Source organism: Sebastes fasciatus, chromosome 20 (genome assembly GCF_043250625.1).
Source record: "Sebastes fasciatus isolate fSebFas1 chromosome 20, fSebFas1.pri, whole genome shotgun sequence".
Lineage (NCBI taxonomy): Eukaryota > Metazoa > Chordata > Actinopteri > Perciformes > Sebastidae > Sebastes > Sebastes fasciatus.
Window position 1 is genome coordinate 18,418,060 of NC_133814.1, and position 15,789 is coordinate 18,433,848.

The 15,789-nt window shown below is 38.7% G+C and overlaps 1 protein-coding gene across 1 annotated transcript in view; it reads left to right on the top strand.

Moving 5' to 3' along the window:
- LOC141758497 (cadherin-related family member 1a) overlaps positions 1-15,789 on the top strand; it is a 120,675-nt gene that overhangs the window by 20,768 nt on the left and 84,118 nt on the right. The window lies entirely within an intron of this gene.

Here is a 15,789-nt window from a genome sequence, read left to right on the forward strand (position 1 = left end):
AAGCCACTATGTGAAATGCCTATTATGGGGACTAACATCATTACACATGAATCTAACTGGACTCACTGGATCCACAAGAGTCTCAGCTTCCAGTGATACCCAGTTCATGCAATTCTAAGACTATTTAGGGACCCCAGTATGCAGAAATATTACACAAATACACAATTTTTAGATTACACATTTGTACTGTATGCAAACAAAACTGCATGTGATTATCATAACGTGGGCATGTATGTAAAGGGGAGACTCGTGGGTACCCATAGAACTTATTTTCATCCACATATCTTGAGGTCAGAGGTCAAGGAACCCCTTTGAAATTGGCCATGCCAGTTTTTTCTCGCCAAAATTTAGCGTAAGTTTGGAGCGTTATTTAACCTCCTTCCTGCTTCCCCCTTCTAGCTTTAAAACTGAGCCCGCTACAACCTCGGAAAGATCGATTGCGTTAATGTGTTAAAGAAATTAGTGGCGTTAAAACAAATTTGCATTCACGCGTTAACTTTGACAGCCCTTATATATATTAAAATAGTTTGAACCTATGTGGTTTTATGGCCATGCCAGTTTTTCCTCGCCAAAATTAAGCGCATCTTTGGAGCGTTATTTAATTTCCTTTGCGACATGCAAGTATGACACGGTTGGTACCAATGGATTCCTTAGGTTTTCTAGTTTCATATGATGCCAGTATAGGGTTAGTTTTAAAACTGAGCCTGCCACAACCTCCGAAAGGCAGAACAGCGGCCGTTGAATGATGAAATCCTTTGTTGCTGCACCTCGCTGTGAAGGGAGATGTTGATGTCTGGTCCGGCTCCATTTTTATACCCAGCAAAAGACAAACATAATTCAAAATGCATTGCCTGGCTTATCTTATCTTGTAAGATGGAAAACAAAAACCTGGGAGGTAAATCTCATTCATATATTTGTCTGAAACCAGATCTGCAGTTGCTACTTAACGCTAGTCCATTGGTTTTGTCTGAGTGATTCACCTATCGGAGGAAAGTTAGATGTATTCCACTGATTGTCTAGCTGCAAGGAAAAATCCATCTCGGAGCATCCTGCGGCTGCTGGGCCTTTATTGACATATCAGATGGGACATTGGAGGAGAAATTGGCCTCATTTGTTTCTCATGTCACCTTAATGGCAGATCTCTTTCAAGGGGGCAAAGAATTGACAGGCCCCCGGTCTCAGTGAGCAAACAGCCAAACCTAGTTTATTGGTTTCCTCTTGCAACCACTCTGCCTAATGTGGCTGGCGAGATCAGCCTCCAAAGTTGAAAAGATCCCCCAGAAAATATTAATCAAGTGCTCTGACTGATTGTCTTTGCATGATAAATTATCTGGAAAGGGACAGTGTTGCTATAGCCCCGGGACATTTATCACACACGTAGGCTGAGTTGGGATTCCAGGAGAGAAACGACTGTGCTGACAGAGTGGAAGGGTCAATTAGACATTTTCAGTGGGGATTTACTGTATATAGACTACATTCTGTTTCAGCTAGCATTGAAGTTCTCACATGTTGCCCAGCCAGCTTCAGGTATGACAACTATATCTTCTGGTTATCCACCGACCACTGTCAATACTTTCCCCAATCATTTCCCACCTCCGCAGTGTTAGCGTCTTGTTTCCCGGCTTGATTGAAGTTTCTGTGCGTCACTTGGAAGTGAACAGGTGTCAACCTAGCACAGGCACCTCGCAGATGGCAGCATAATTAGCATTGATTCTGGCAGGCTTTCACAGGCCAGGGTCTAGATGGCCGTGACGACCAACTAACCTCCCCACCTCTTGATGGGCTACCTCTGGGACAGATCGAAGCTCATTTTACTCCTAGAGTGGTGCACACTAAAGGACTCTTTAGTAACGCGCACCATCTGAGGCACACAATTCCTGCTGTACAGCCTACGAGAGAAACAACTGACAGTGTAAAAATGCTGCTCTTCAGTTGAGTAAGATGAGCCACGATTAGTGCTTTAGCTTAGCTAAAATGATAATGACTTCAGTTCAAAGTATTTCTTTTTAATTTATTGATTAGGGCTGCAACTAATGGTAATGATCATTATGGAATACTCTATTTTCTCGATTGATTGTATGGTCTGTAAAAATGTTCGAAAACTGAAGAATTCCCATTGCAAGACTCCAAAGACCAAGTTGATCGATTCAAATTGCTTGTTTTATTCAACCAACAGTCCAAAACTAGGGCTGTCAATCGATTAGAATATTGAATTGCGATTAATTGCATGATTGTCCATAGTTAACACATTTTTTAACTGTTCAAAATGTAACTTAAAGGGAGATTTAAGTATGTGATACTCTTATCAACATGGGAGTGGACAAATATGCTCTCTTTATGCAAATGTTTGTATATATTTATTATTGGAAATCGATTAACAACATAAAACAATGACAAATATTGTCCAGAAACCCTCACAGGTACTGCATTTAGCATAAAATACATGTTCAAGTCATAACGCGGCAAACTCAAGCTCAACAGGCAACAACAGCTGTCAGTGTGTCAGTGTGCTGTCTTGACTATGACTTGCCCCAAACTGCATGTGATTATCATAAAGTGGGCATGTCTGTAAAGGGGAGACTCGTGGGTACCCATAGAACCCATTTTCAAACACATATCTTGAGGTGAGAGGTCAAGGGACCCCTTTTGATAGTGGCCATGCCAGTTTTTATGACATGGTTGGTGCCAATGGATTCCTTAGGTTTTTTTAGTTTCATATGACGCCAGTATCTTCACTCCAGCTTTTAAACTGAGCTCGCTACAACCTAATAATTGCAAGTTGCGTTAATGTGATGAAGAAAATAGTGGCGTTAAAATGAATTATAAAAAAATGTAATATAATATAAAAAATATTCAGTTTGTCATCATGGTTATCAAGAAAAACAGAAAATAATCACATTTGAGAAGTGAAGTAAATGATAAGTCGATTATCAGGAATGCTACGGATTAATTTTTCTGTCGATCAACTAATCGATTAACCAACTAATTATTTCAGCTCTATTGTTGATCTTAGTCCAGATCATGGTATTGATCCAGAATATAGACTAATCTTAATCTATCCATCCATCTATCCACTTACTAGATCAGCATTCGTGAATAATATTTTAGTAGGGCTGCAACTAACAATTATTTTAATCGTCGATTAATCTGTTGATTATTTTCTCAATTGATCGATTAGTTGTTTGGTTTATAAAATGTCAGAAAATGATGAAAAATGTTGATCAGAGTTTCCCAAAGCCCAAGATGACGTCCTAAAATGTCTTGTTTAGTTTACAACTCAAAGATATTCAGTTTACTGTCGTAGAGGAGTAAAGAAACTAGGAAAATATTCACATTTAAGAAGCTCTAATCAGAGAATTTTGACTTTTTTTTCTTAAAAAAATTACTTAAATCGATTATCAAAATAGTTGCCGATTGATTTAATAATTGACAACTAATCGATTAATCATTGCAGCTCTATATTTTAGACTTTTTTCCCATAATTTTGTCATGGATCTCAGATTGACTGAGACCCTCTCAACAGAATGAATAAATTAAAGCAACGCAGTAAAATAACTGTATAAATAGTGTATTATAAGATGCTGATATCCAAGTGATCGGAGGATAAATATCAAAAATGTGGCAGCATCCTTCAAAAGCGGATTATTCTATAAGTGTGTCAACGTTCATGCCTCAGTACGCCCCCCCCTCTTCTCGCTCGGTATTTGTATGTTGCAGATTGTATGCTGGAACAGGCCAGCCTCTGCACTTCCTGCACTCTGAAATGGATCCCATCTAATCTTATTTCACCGTGTCAAATGGCAGCATGACATGCTGTTTTACTCCGTAACATTTGGTTGTAGTGAACCAGCTGACTGCATCCGATGCGAGGAGTCCCCTTGTTATTATGAGCCACTTGTAACGGTGTGTCTGTGGGGTTGTTGTCAGAGTCGGCGGGTCACGCATACATGTTGGTCACTAATACAATACACGGAAAATTGCTTCTGCGCCAGACGTTTGTTTTTTCGTTCTTGTATTCCGATGTGTTCAATCCATTACGGAAAACATTTTTCTGAATCGCTAGACAAATTTACACAAAGACCTTTTAATAACACCCAGTGTAGCTTGAACGTGGAATCAAAGCAATCTAAATGTCTACATTACAGCAACCAAATGCAGAACACTGACTCATTATATAGAAATGCAATAATATAATTGATGATCTCTAGTGCATTTTTCTCCCCTTTCACCTCAGTCTTTTTTCTCCAAAATACTGTCAGTCCTTAACAATGAGCGCCACCCATGCTGTACACTGCACTGGTCAGGTGTCAGGATTCATTATATTTGGCTCAGATTTGCATAATGCAAGAGGCATCAAATTAAATTTGCATAATTCCTTTGATTACACTTGTTATTAAATGTGAGTGACATTGATTTACAAAATGGCCTGATATAAGGTTAATGGCTGATGTCACCTTCTTGCGCCTCTCTGTCTTTTCTCAATTATCATGGCGCTTTGTTCAGTGTGTCATTTAGCTTCTATATCCTTAAGTAACACGGCCTCTTATACACTGTATGCATCTCCGCCCTCACCTCTATACATTACGCTGCCTCTGTGCTTGAACTACCCTCTTATACCAGCTTTCTGTAATTATGTAAGGCAGAAAGTAATTTAAATAGGATGAACAGCCATAACATTGGTGTGCCCTGGCCCATTTAAGCACATTTACGTGGGCCATTATTGACAGACGGCTAAGTGTCATTTGTCAAGGAAGGGAGAATTGACAGGGTTAAGAAACAGAGTGAAGTAACGGTCAATCAGACCTACTTTACAGTCATAAGGAGGGGAAAAAAAGCACACATCTCCGGTGTATTTTCTTCTGGGAGGAAGCGTAAGATCATAATACCTATTTTCATAATAACACAAACAGCCTGTAGGCTACAAAATGAGAAAAAAAAGGCCATACTCTGTGTATCTGTGCATTGCCTGTCAGAGACAGAGGGGTTTCAATCTCTTTTCCATTTCATCCTGATAGCTCTGCCTTTTATTACCGAGGGACAGGAACGTTTCCTGAGGTAAAAAGGAGTGCACATTCCCAAGATAAAGTTGGAGGTTTACAGCTATTTCCAGCCGTAATGTATTATTCCGTTAAAGCAATGATCAGGTAGTGTTGGATGAATGGGAGATGTTCAGCACCATTACTGCCTGGCACATCAGTGAGGCATTATTACATTATCGCTGCTCTTTAGTAGGAGATTGGGTGTGTGACCGGGTTCTGAATACACTCATCCCGCTCTCCACGGCGTAAATTGCAGATTGGCTCATTGACTTCAATGATAAAATGTAAAAATTGCCAGTAAAGGGAACATAGACTCAGGTTACTCCTTAGCTGTTTGTCAACGGCAGATGTGACTCAGTTGGTGCAGAGCATGTTAAAGAGTTCCATCTCCCAGAAGTCAATGTCATTTATGCCTGAAACTGCTAAAGCAATAGCTCATCTTGTCTCTGGTGTGTCATACTACACTGCCTTTGTCTGAGATTAAAATTTGCTCCGGTGATGGGCTAAAATCCTAAAATGTCACATATAGCCATAGGAGCAAAGATTTACTAACAGAATATGTTGAAAGGACACATAAAAAAAAAAGACATTAAAATTTGCATTATTCAATATTTAAAAATAGACACACCAAAGAAGCTGTGCCATCTCCTCACACAAATAATTACAATACATGTCACTAACATCTTTAGGATAATTTGTGTTTTGATAATTGACAGCTAATTAATTAAATAATGCATCAACCATCCGTCCAACAGACCATGTGTTCAATGTGCGCTTTTAGTGCCACATCAAAGAAAAACCTGCAAGCATTATTATTCTGCTTATTAGACCTGGGCAGGTTATTCTGGAAATGGATACCGCTAATGTTATTTCGCGTGACACTCCAGAAAAGCATTAATCCATGATAATTACCTTGGAAGGAAGCAAATAAAGACAAACTAATGGCGGGGTTGATCATCAATTTCAGACATTCGACTCAAATGCCCTACATTTTTATGCAGGAAGCGTCCAGTTGCTGTGCTTCTGCTTGGAATGCCTTTTTAAGTGTATATTATCCTGTCCTTGACTGGGGAAGTGCTAGGAGAAATCATTAAAGCAAATTAGACTATTAACATCCTAAAGAGCATTTATCTTGTGGATCAATAGGCTCTCATCTTCTTTAGAGGACCCTTTGGTGTCCTAAATCCATTACGAGCCAGATTATGAGGATAGTCAATTCATTACATGCAGATAGGCCAATAATTATTGACACCATAGGTACCAATAATAATTTCGAGAGCATATCTTTTGTGACTTTTAAATTATTTTCTTTTAGAAAAACAAAAGACAAGTGCTGTTTTGAATAAATAAAACGTCTCGAGCTGAATTCATTAAAGTTTTCACACAATCTCAGGAGAATCCAGCCGTTCACTGAAGAGGATATTTAAAGCATCCTCTCAGAAGAAAAAAAAAAAAAAGAGTCTCTTGGCATTGATGCGCTTGTCGTAGATCAAGCAACACTTCACCATATGATTTTTCCTGCTTTGCTGACTGTGTGTGAAGATGCCATACACCGGGAATGGATTGGATCTGCAGTCTACCATCACAAGATCCGCGATGCTCCAATCAACACACAAGATGTTCAGACATTTACAATTGCATCATTTTTGCAGCGCGCTGCGTGTGACGTCACGGCCGCCTCGTTTGTGTTTGCTCACATTTTGTTTCTCTCGGATTTGTCAACAAGATAAATCGACACATACATGCGTTTTGTTGTTATTTTTAGGCATCTATTGTGTGTCAAATATGCATTTAAAGGAGTAGAGAGAAAGGAATAATCAGGCATCATGTGGCCCAGGAGTCAACGCACACAAATCAACAGAGCAGCCGCCTTTGACATGATGTTGATTTGATGAACATGATGTGGTACCATTATCTCTCCCCGAGCCTTCGTCAGTATGTTGGCCAAGAAGGGTATTGTTCAAAACCCATAAATCTCACCCCCTTACGTCGTGCCTATAATAGCCCTAAATGGGGATAAAATGACTTTCCCTTTTTCATCAGTTGTTATGCTAAAAACTGTAACCCTAAAGTGACCGCTGCCACGCATAATGTGCTGCGGCGTTTGTTGTGCGCTGAAAAGGCGAGCGGGAGATCCTTCTGTTCCCCATATGGCCCCATTGTCTTGGTAATGCCGCACAATGCGCCCCCCTCCAGAGCGTGCTCCCGGCCCTGCTGGTAGAGAATAAACTGTTGGTTTCACAGAGGCGAGCAGGAGGCCCGTGGACACAGAAGTGTGTAAGATGTGGGGCTCCCATGCGCGTGGCCGGTCGATTCCGCCCCACGGCCTGCGACAAGCCAGCTGGAGAAAATGGAAAGCGTTTCTCTGAGCGGGTGGAAGAGGAATTCTGTGCCACAGCAGGATGTGTTTGAAAAGTTTGTCAGGAGGTATTTTCTCGGCTTGGAATTAGAAAGTGCACCAGGACTGAATGTGCTAGTTAACAGCTTTTTGTTGCTGTTGCTGGACAGATTATATTGGTGATCCCCTTCTGTTTTCAGATCCAATTTTGAGCCATGCATTTTGCATTGATAACAATGTAGAAATAAAACAGAGCAACTCCGCATCCATTTAAATTAATTTAAAACATCACTTTTGATTTGTGCTTTCAGACACACTCCATCAACAAATAATTACAACGACCTCCATCAACAAATAATTGTAAATATTTGTTTTAATTCATTGATTCATTAGCTATTGGCACAGCAGTAGAGCATTACTGCTTTGTGTGGGCTGTGAGCATATTTCCTCCATAGTTTCCATTGTCTGGCCCCTGGTTGCACTGAAGCTCAACTAATCAGTCAAGGAGTTGCTGAGTAGACAACAACCACCCTTCGTGCAAAAAACTAAAACAGACCATTAAAACACTAACTGGCTCTACCAGAGTACTGTCACATTTCAGCTGCTTTTTCAACCAACACTTGGCACACATATAGAGCTGCAACTCAGGATTATTTTATTATTATTTTCTCAATTAATCATTTAATCTAAAAAAAAAAGAAAGAAAATAGTGACAAATGTCCATCACAGTTTCTCACAGCCCAATGTGACGTCTTCAAATGTATTTCTTTGTCCGACCAACAATCCAAAACTCAAATTTAGTTTATTATTATAGAAGACTAAGAATACATTCACATTTGGGACCAAAAGCTGTAGGCAGTATTACATTTTTTTTTTACTTAAAAATGACTTAAATAATTAATCAATTATCAAAATAAGATGTGTAAGAAAATATCAATACATTGCGATCTTATGTTTTCTGATACTGTATCGATTCTCAAAAACACTTGATTTTTAATAGTTTACATGCAAAGATTAACTTGAATTATTTAATTTGCAAAGAGCTGCACCCTTTCAAAGTAGTGCAATGATGTTGGATGTTACAGGAACTGTGATAAATGCTGCAGATCCCACTGTTCTGATTACATAAAAAAGCTAACTTTATTTTAATTCAAATTTATGCAAATGATGGTGTGTTCTTTATACTATTAGTTTTTTTTAAATAAGATTAAAACAATTATAATGTATCGCCTTGCTTACAGTATAGCAATATATTGCAACATGTTGAATCGTAACCTCTGTATCATGATATGTATCGTATCGCCAGATTCTTGCCAATACACAGCCCTACAATATAGTAATCCACTAATTGATTGTCTAATTGCATATGCACCATGCAATACATGCATTTGTGCTTATGTTTTTTTTTTTTTTACCACAAGCGTAATCCCATTGTTTTCGCCCTCTTGTATTTCTTTTGTCCGTCCTTCCTCCTTTGTGTCTTAATAACTAGTTGGACATTAATGGGAGCACAGTGGAGACATGGACCAGGGAGTTTGTGTGGATGGAGCTGGAGGCTTTGGGAATGTAGGGGTCACCTGGTCAATGAATATGAAGGCCCCTCTTATTATAACTTTGTCAATGACAAATAACAAACTGTTGGTATATGAAATGCTCCGTTGTATCATTTTGTGGAGGACAAGGGACATTTTAAGCTTGGCTGCCCGTACACTAGCCTTTGAGCTGGCCCTGGAAAAGCTGTTTGTTTGACCCTAAGGAGTGAGAATTGACAAAGCAAGCCGGGAGCATTTGTTTCATCTGCTAAGCCATAGATTGAAAATGATTTCCCAATGCCCCGTTTGAGATCCCCGTGAAGGGGGTCATCAATTATTTCCTGATACGTGACACAATATTGTACCTATTTTACTGACCACTGCTTTCTGGTTGGTCAGATAGCATCTCTTTTATCAGCCCATTATTGATGGTGAATGGAAGCACAGTAAACAGACCTGTGGGTTTATTTCTACTTTCTCTCTGCCAGGGTGCTGCTGCAGCTCTACAGGGTGACGAGGAGGGAGGTCAATAACATGGGGAATGAAAAAAAGATTCCAAAACTCACAATCAAGGGTGTAAGACAATATTAAAAATATCAAATATCGCGATATTGTGTGTTGTGATAGTGCATTGATTTTTAAATAATAGTTTACATGCAAAGATTAACTCGAGTCAATACTTTTATTTAATATGCACAGATGTATGCCCTCTCTAAGTAGTGTTATGATGTTGAATGTTACAGTGATAAATGCATATGCAGTACCCACTGTTCTGATTGCATTACAAAAAAATGTTTTTTTTACCCAGATTTTAAAATTCCTAAAATTAGATTTAAAAAACACAATATATCGCCATGGTTACAGTATCGCAATATATTGAGACGTAATCCCTGTATCATGATACGTACTGTATTGTATCGCCAGATTCTTACCAATACACAGCGCTAACCACAATACAGTCATGTTGTATAAATGTAAAAAAAAAATTGTCATATTGCACAATATTTTTAGAGCTGAAACGATTAGTTAATTTATCAATTAGGCAATTAAAAAACAGGTTTTGATAATCGATTAATTGTCATTTTTTAAGCAAAAATTCCAAAAAATCACCGGTACCAGCTTTTCAAATGTAAGTAATTTGCTGTTATTTGTCATATATGACAATTAACTGAATATCTTTGAGTTTTGGTCTGTTGGTTGGACAAAAGAAGACATTTGAGGACGCCCCCTTTAACTCGATCACAGCATATTTCACAATTTTCTGACATTTTATAGCCAAAATGATGAAAAGGCAGATCAGTCAATAATGAAAATAACCGTTAGTTGTAGCCCTAAATACTAAAATATCATGATCATGAAAAATCATCATGAAAAATGCTTCCAACTGCAGTAATAACACGCTAATACCTGTTTATTCAACCCACTTCTACACACATACATCACACAAAAGAAGAAAAAAAGACAACTAGAACAATTGCGAGACATTCATATACAATAAAACTCTTTTAGGCAATGCTGTTTAATCTTCATTTTGCTGGGTAGAAGTGTGAGTCTGCTGAAAGCACACTGTTTTTTGAGCAAATGGAGTTCTAAATTGCTTTTTTTAAGTACCATGCGCCAGGGTAATGTCTAGAGGTACCGACACAGCATTCCGGTGGCAATGATTTATGGCGTGGGGCAGCCACAAATTGACTTGTATGCAAGAAATGTAAATGGAAGTGGGACATTTGATGGAGAAGCTCATTTCCAGCCTTAAATGTTTTAAATTAACCACACAAACTCACAAGGCAAAATGTTAATGGGCATTTTTCACTTCTTTTTTTTTTTCATTCTTTTCTCCCCCCCCTTAACTTAATCTACATTACAGGTCAATTTATTATACAAACAGCAATATTGCTCTAGATTTGCAAGGATCAATGGATTTGACAAAGGGGATTCATTTCAGGAAATAAACCTTTGAAATTAGCCAGGGAATGAGGTAAACATATGAAATGATATATGTTTAGCACAGGACAGTGTCGATTACATGAAGGTGCCACCAGAACAAAGGAAGCTGGAAACAGACCAACAAAGACAGCAGTGTCTCAACCAGGCTGTTTAGCACACATTAAGGCCGTTACACACCGGGGGCGTGACGAAGAAACGTCAGGAGAATGCGAAATACTAGCCTGCGGATATTATATATCTAGGGCTTTTATTGTGAAAGGTAAGAACGGAAGGAGTGGATCTAGTCTGCATTGTCTTTGTCAAGATTGAAAGGAGTAATAATGTTTGCCATCTTGGTTTGGACTACGGAGCCGCTTAGTTTTTGTTTTGTAAATATAGGCGCAACTCAACCGGTTCCGCACAACGTGATTGGTTGATGCCTTTATTTGCAGAGCAAATGACAATCAAACAGTTGATTACTGTTTTGACCACTTAATAGATGAATCAACTAATTGTTTCAGCTCTAAAATTATTTGTGCGATGGGACAAATACATTTTTACTCTTAGACAACGTGACTGTATTGTGATTAGGGCTGTGTATTGACAAGAATCTGGTGATACGATACGTATCATGATACAGGGGTTATGATTCAATATATTGCGATAATGTAAGCAAGACAATATATTGCAATTTTTTAAATATAATTTCAGGAAACAGTCATCGTATAAAGAACACGTATGCATAAAATCTGAGTACAAAATTACAGAAAATCGAACTTGTTCCGAACAAAACATTTCGTTAATGTTACGATATTTGTAATATTAGCTTCTTTGTTCTGTGTGAAATTACTCATGACAAAAACAACTGTTCGAAAAATATACTGACGTGCAAATAAATCGCAAGTATCATGATACAGGGGTTATGATTCAATATATAGCAATACTGTAAGCAAGGCGATATACAATTTTTTTTTTTTACATCTAATTTTAGAAAACTGTAATAGCATAAAGAACGCATTCGACTTTGTTCCCAAAAAAAAATACGTCACTTTTTCGCCACTTAATATTTGCTTTCACTGTGAAATAACTCATGACAAAAACAACAGTTCAAAAAGATACATTGACGTGCGAATTAATTGCAAGAAAAAAACGCCTCTGCTGTGTAAAGGCCTTTAGACTCTTGTTTTACTGAAATACTACTATAATATATAATATTATGTCACTGTATTAGTCACAGTACAAAGGAACATTTTTGTGGATCTATTTATTATTACTTAACCGCTTCATGAAAAATATAAAATCTGTATTTAATTTTTCATTAGAACTGCGAATCACAACTTTCTAACTTTTTTTCTGCATCATTTATTCATCGCACATGAGAGTGTAGCTGGATAACAGGATGGAGGGGTGAAACGTGGAGTCGCTGTGCCCTCAGGCTGAAGAAGAAGTGGCCTGGAGGGAGAAATTGTTTTCTAATAACAAGAGCTTCTGGTCCCCCGAGGGACAATTACAACGTTAGCTCCCTTGTCAAAGTAAAAGCCGCTTTCAAGCTGCTCCTTTTCATAATGCTATCATGTTTGCCCCTGAGATATGCCCACGGTCTCCGTGTCTCTGCCTCTTTATTTCTCTCTATCACTATTGATTGAGGGGCCATTTATATTCACAGTAGGGGGTCTTAATTATGAGTGTGAGTGAGGCCAGCCAAATAGGGCTAAGTGGTAACAGGGGGCCAATGCCTCTGCCACGGGGCTCTTTACCTATTTAACATTCAGCGCCTCACTCCATGATCATTGGCAGTACACTTATAAAATCAACGTTGCTCAGTGGAATAATAACAGTTTTTGAAGTGGCTTCAGTTAAGCTTGTAGGCATGACAAAAATTGGGATTTTGTTTGGTATAATTGGAAAACAATATATACGTTATCACACAGGGATGAGAGGCAGTTATTTTTAAAAAACCTGTATTGTTACTTATAATTAATTTTTTCTGGGCGTCAATTGTAATTCTCTGTAATACTTTTACTACTCATTTCCTGGATTGCATTTTCTGTATGAAAAATGTTAGTTTTGACTCCTGTGGTTTGTTTAAACACTTGAACCTATACTCATGAGAAAATGCTTTTTCATGTCATAATGTGCCTTTGCTGGATTATCTACTGCTAAGTGAAAATATAACAGAATTCACATCCATTTTCTCTTTTTTTCTCTCCTCGATATGGCCGTCCCCGTGAGAATAGCAGCATTGAGAGTTTGCCTCCTCTTTAATTTAAAATCCCCTTTTGCAGTTTGGCAAACTGAGACCATCCAGCCAGTAAATGTTCTGGGTGAGTGTTAAGTCTCTACATTTCAGTCAGCCGTGGGAAATGAGCTCAAGCACAGCTCCTAGTGTTGTGGTAGCTTCAATCTGCCGATCACACGTAACAAAATAAGCCCTTCATTTTTACCTTTTTAATGCTTCTTCTCACAGTACAAATTCTCCCCTTAAATGACAACTGGCAGGCAGAACGGCTGATAACTAAAGTGTGTGGATGGCATTTACTTGCTCAGTTCATTCACTGGACTCTTAAATATGTTTGATTAAGAAACATCCTTCACTTGTAGTTGCGGTTTGAAATAACCAGACTCTTTCTTTGTGACATCTGACCTTATAGAAGACTGAGAGCGTTTGGGTTCAAGGCCTCGCTCTGTGTGGCGGTGCTCAGTGGCGTGGCCACCATGGTTGAGGCGGTGGTCCAAGGGTCACGTGGTGCCTGGCTCATAGGCCTCTGTATCTGCAGCCGCTGACAGGGGGACATTGTGTTCCTCTTTTTTTCTCTCCCCGCTTTAACCAGTCAGCCATGGCTTACATGGTTTGTTGTGGCCCCAAGATCAGAAGGAGGAAGCTGAATAATGTCTTCCTATTCTTTAAGGGGAGGGCCACGGTTGGTTGATTATAGAATATCTTTGACAGACCAGAGGGAACTATGGCTTTTGTCCAATTCCCCACACAAAGAAAGGTAAGTTCAGAAAGAGCTGGGGTTGGCTTTTTTAAGCAGATGCTGGCTGGCCTACTCCTCATCATGCCGTCATAAACTTATAATGCCTTCAGGGACTCCCACCTATGCAGGCTGTCAGAGGACAAGCAGCACCACGCATGCTCTTAAAATAAGTCATTTTAATTGAAGGGCAGCGTGAAGTGAATTTAGAGCTTAGACATAAATATAAATTATTTATTAGATTAAATGTTACTAGAGGCAGATATCTTAAATTAATTCTACCCACATTTTAAGTTCACTACATTTAACTTATTTTGTCTTTAATTTGTGGCTGATTTTTATATCACCGAGGAAATCCTATCCCTATGCACATGTGCAACGTGTGTGACCACACGCACGCAGACAAAGACCCACAATCCACACAGTCTGCGAGAATTAGCATTTCATTCAATGTAACAAGGCCCAATATGTTTCCAGAAGTGCCGCCATACTGAAACAAGTCCCTTTTACAAAACAGAGCCCGAGGGCTCGGGGGGCTGACTCCTGGGACCCCGGCAGCCTCCACGGCCTATTTGTTCAGCCGAATCTGTTATTCTGTCACAGCAGGCCTGTCACAAGTGAAATCATTTAAATGTCCAATCCTGTATTTAAGCAGACTGTCTCACCACGAGCAGATGAGCGGCGCTCTGAATTTACAGCCAGACATATCAAAGGGTAAGCGGAGCAGCGTGCGACCTGGTGAAGCAGTGGTCCTCTGGGAGCTGATTTAGTGACTCTGCCTTATGCAACAATAGCAAACAGTCTCTCGTAATGAACGTCTTGGGTATTCCTCATTGTAAATTCAAATTCAGCACTTTACAGTATGTGTGATGAGGGGTTCTTAATACCACTCATTATAACTAACTGAATAAATCATTTTAAACTTTTTAATCCATTGAAGTTATTATTATGTCTCGTTACTATGGGTTAGACCTCCCAATACGATATTATCACAATACTTAAGTCAGGATACGATTTTATTGCGATTTTAAAAATTTAGTGATATGCTCAGTATTGCGATAAGATATATTGCGATTTATTACCTTTTTTCAAACTGCAAATTATGCAGTTTGTCAACATCTGTTTTATCTGATAAGATACAGTTTTCACTGTGTTCATCTCAGAGATTTCATTCACATATCTTGAGGTCAGAGGTAAAGGGACCCCTTTGAAAATGGCCACAACAGTTTTTTCTGAGCGTTCTTTAGCGTTCTTCCTGACAATCTAACCTGACATGGTTGGTACCAATGGATTCCTGAGGTTTTCTATAAGGCTGTCAATCGATTAAGATATTTAATCGCGATTAATCGCACATTTTTTAATCTGTTCAAAATGCACCTTAAAGGGAGATTTTGTCAAGTATTTAATTCTCAAATATGCTTGCTTTATGCAAATGTATGTACAGTATATATTTATTATCGGAAATCCATTAACAACATTTTCGTTCACATATCTTGAGGGACCTCTTTGAAAATGGCCAGAACAGTTTTTCCTCGCCAAAATTTAACGTAAGTTAGGAGCCTTATTTAGCCTCCTTCTCGACAAGCTAGCATGACATTTGTCGGTCTCATTGGTTGGTACCAATGGATTCCTTAGGTTTTCTAGTTTCATGTGATACCAGTATCTTCACTCTTGCTTTAAAACTGAGCTGCTACAACCTCCAAAAGATCGATTGCGTTCATGTGTTAAAGAAATTAGTGGCGTTAAAACGAATTTCCGTTAACGCGTTATCACGAAAACTTTAAAATCCCTAGTTTTCTAGTTTCATATGATACCAGGATCTTCACTCTAGCTTTAAGACTGAGTCCGCTACAACCTCTGAAAGACAGAATAGCAACGTATATATAATAAAAATATACCGCGATACTATGCTGTATTGATTTTTTTTCCCGCACCTCTACTTGTTACCACCAACAAATAATGTCCAGCACAAACAAAAA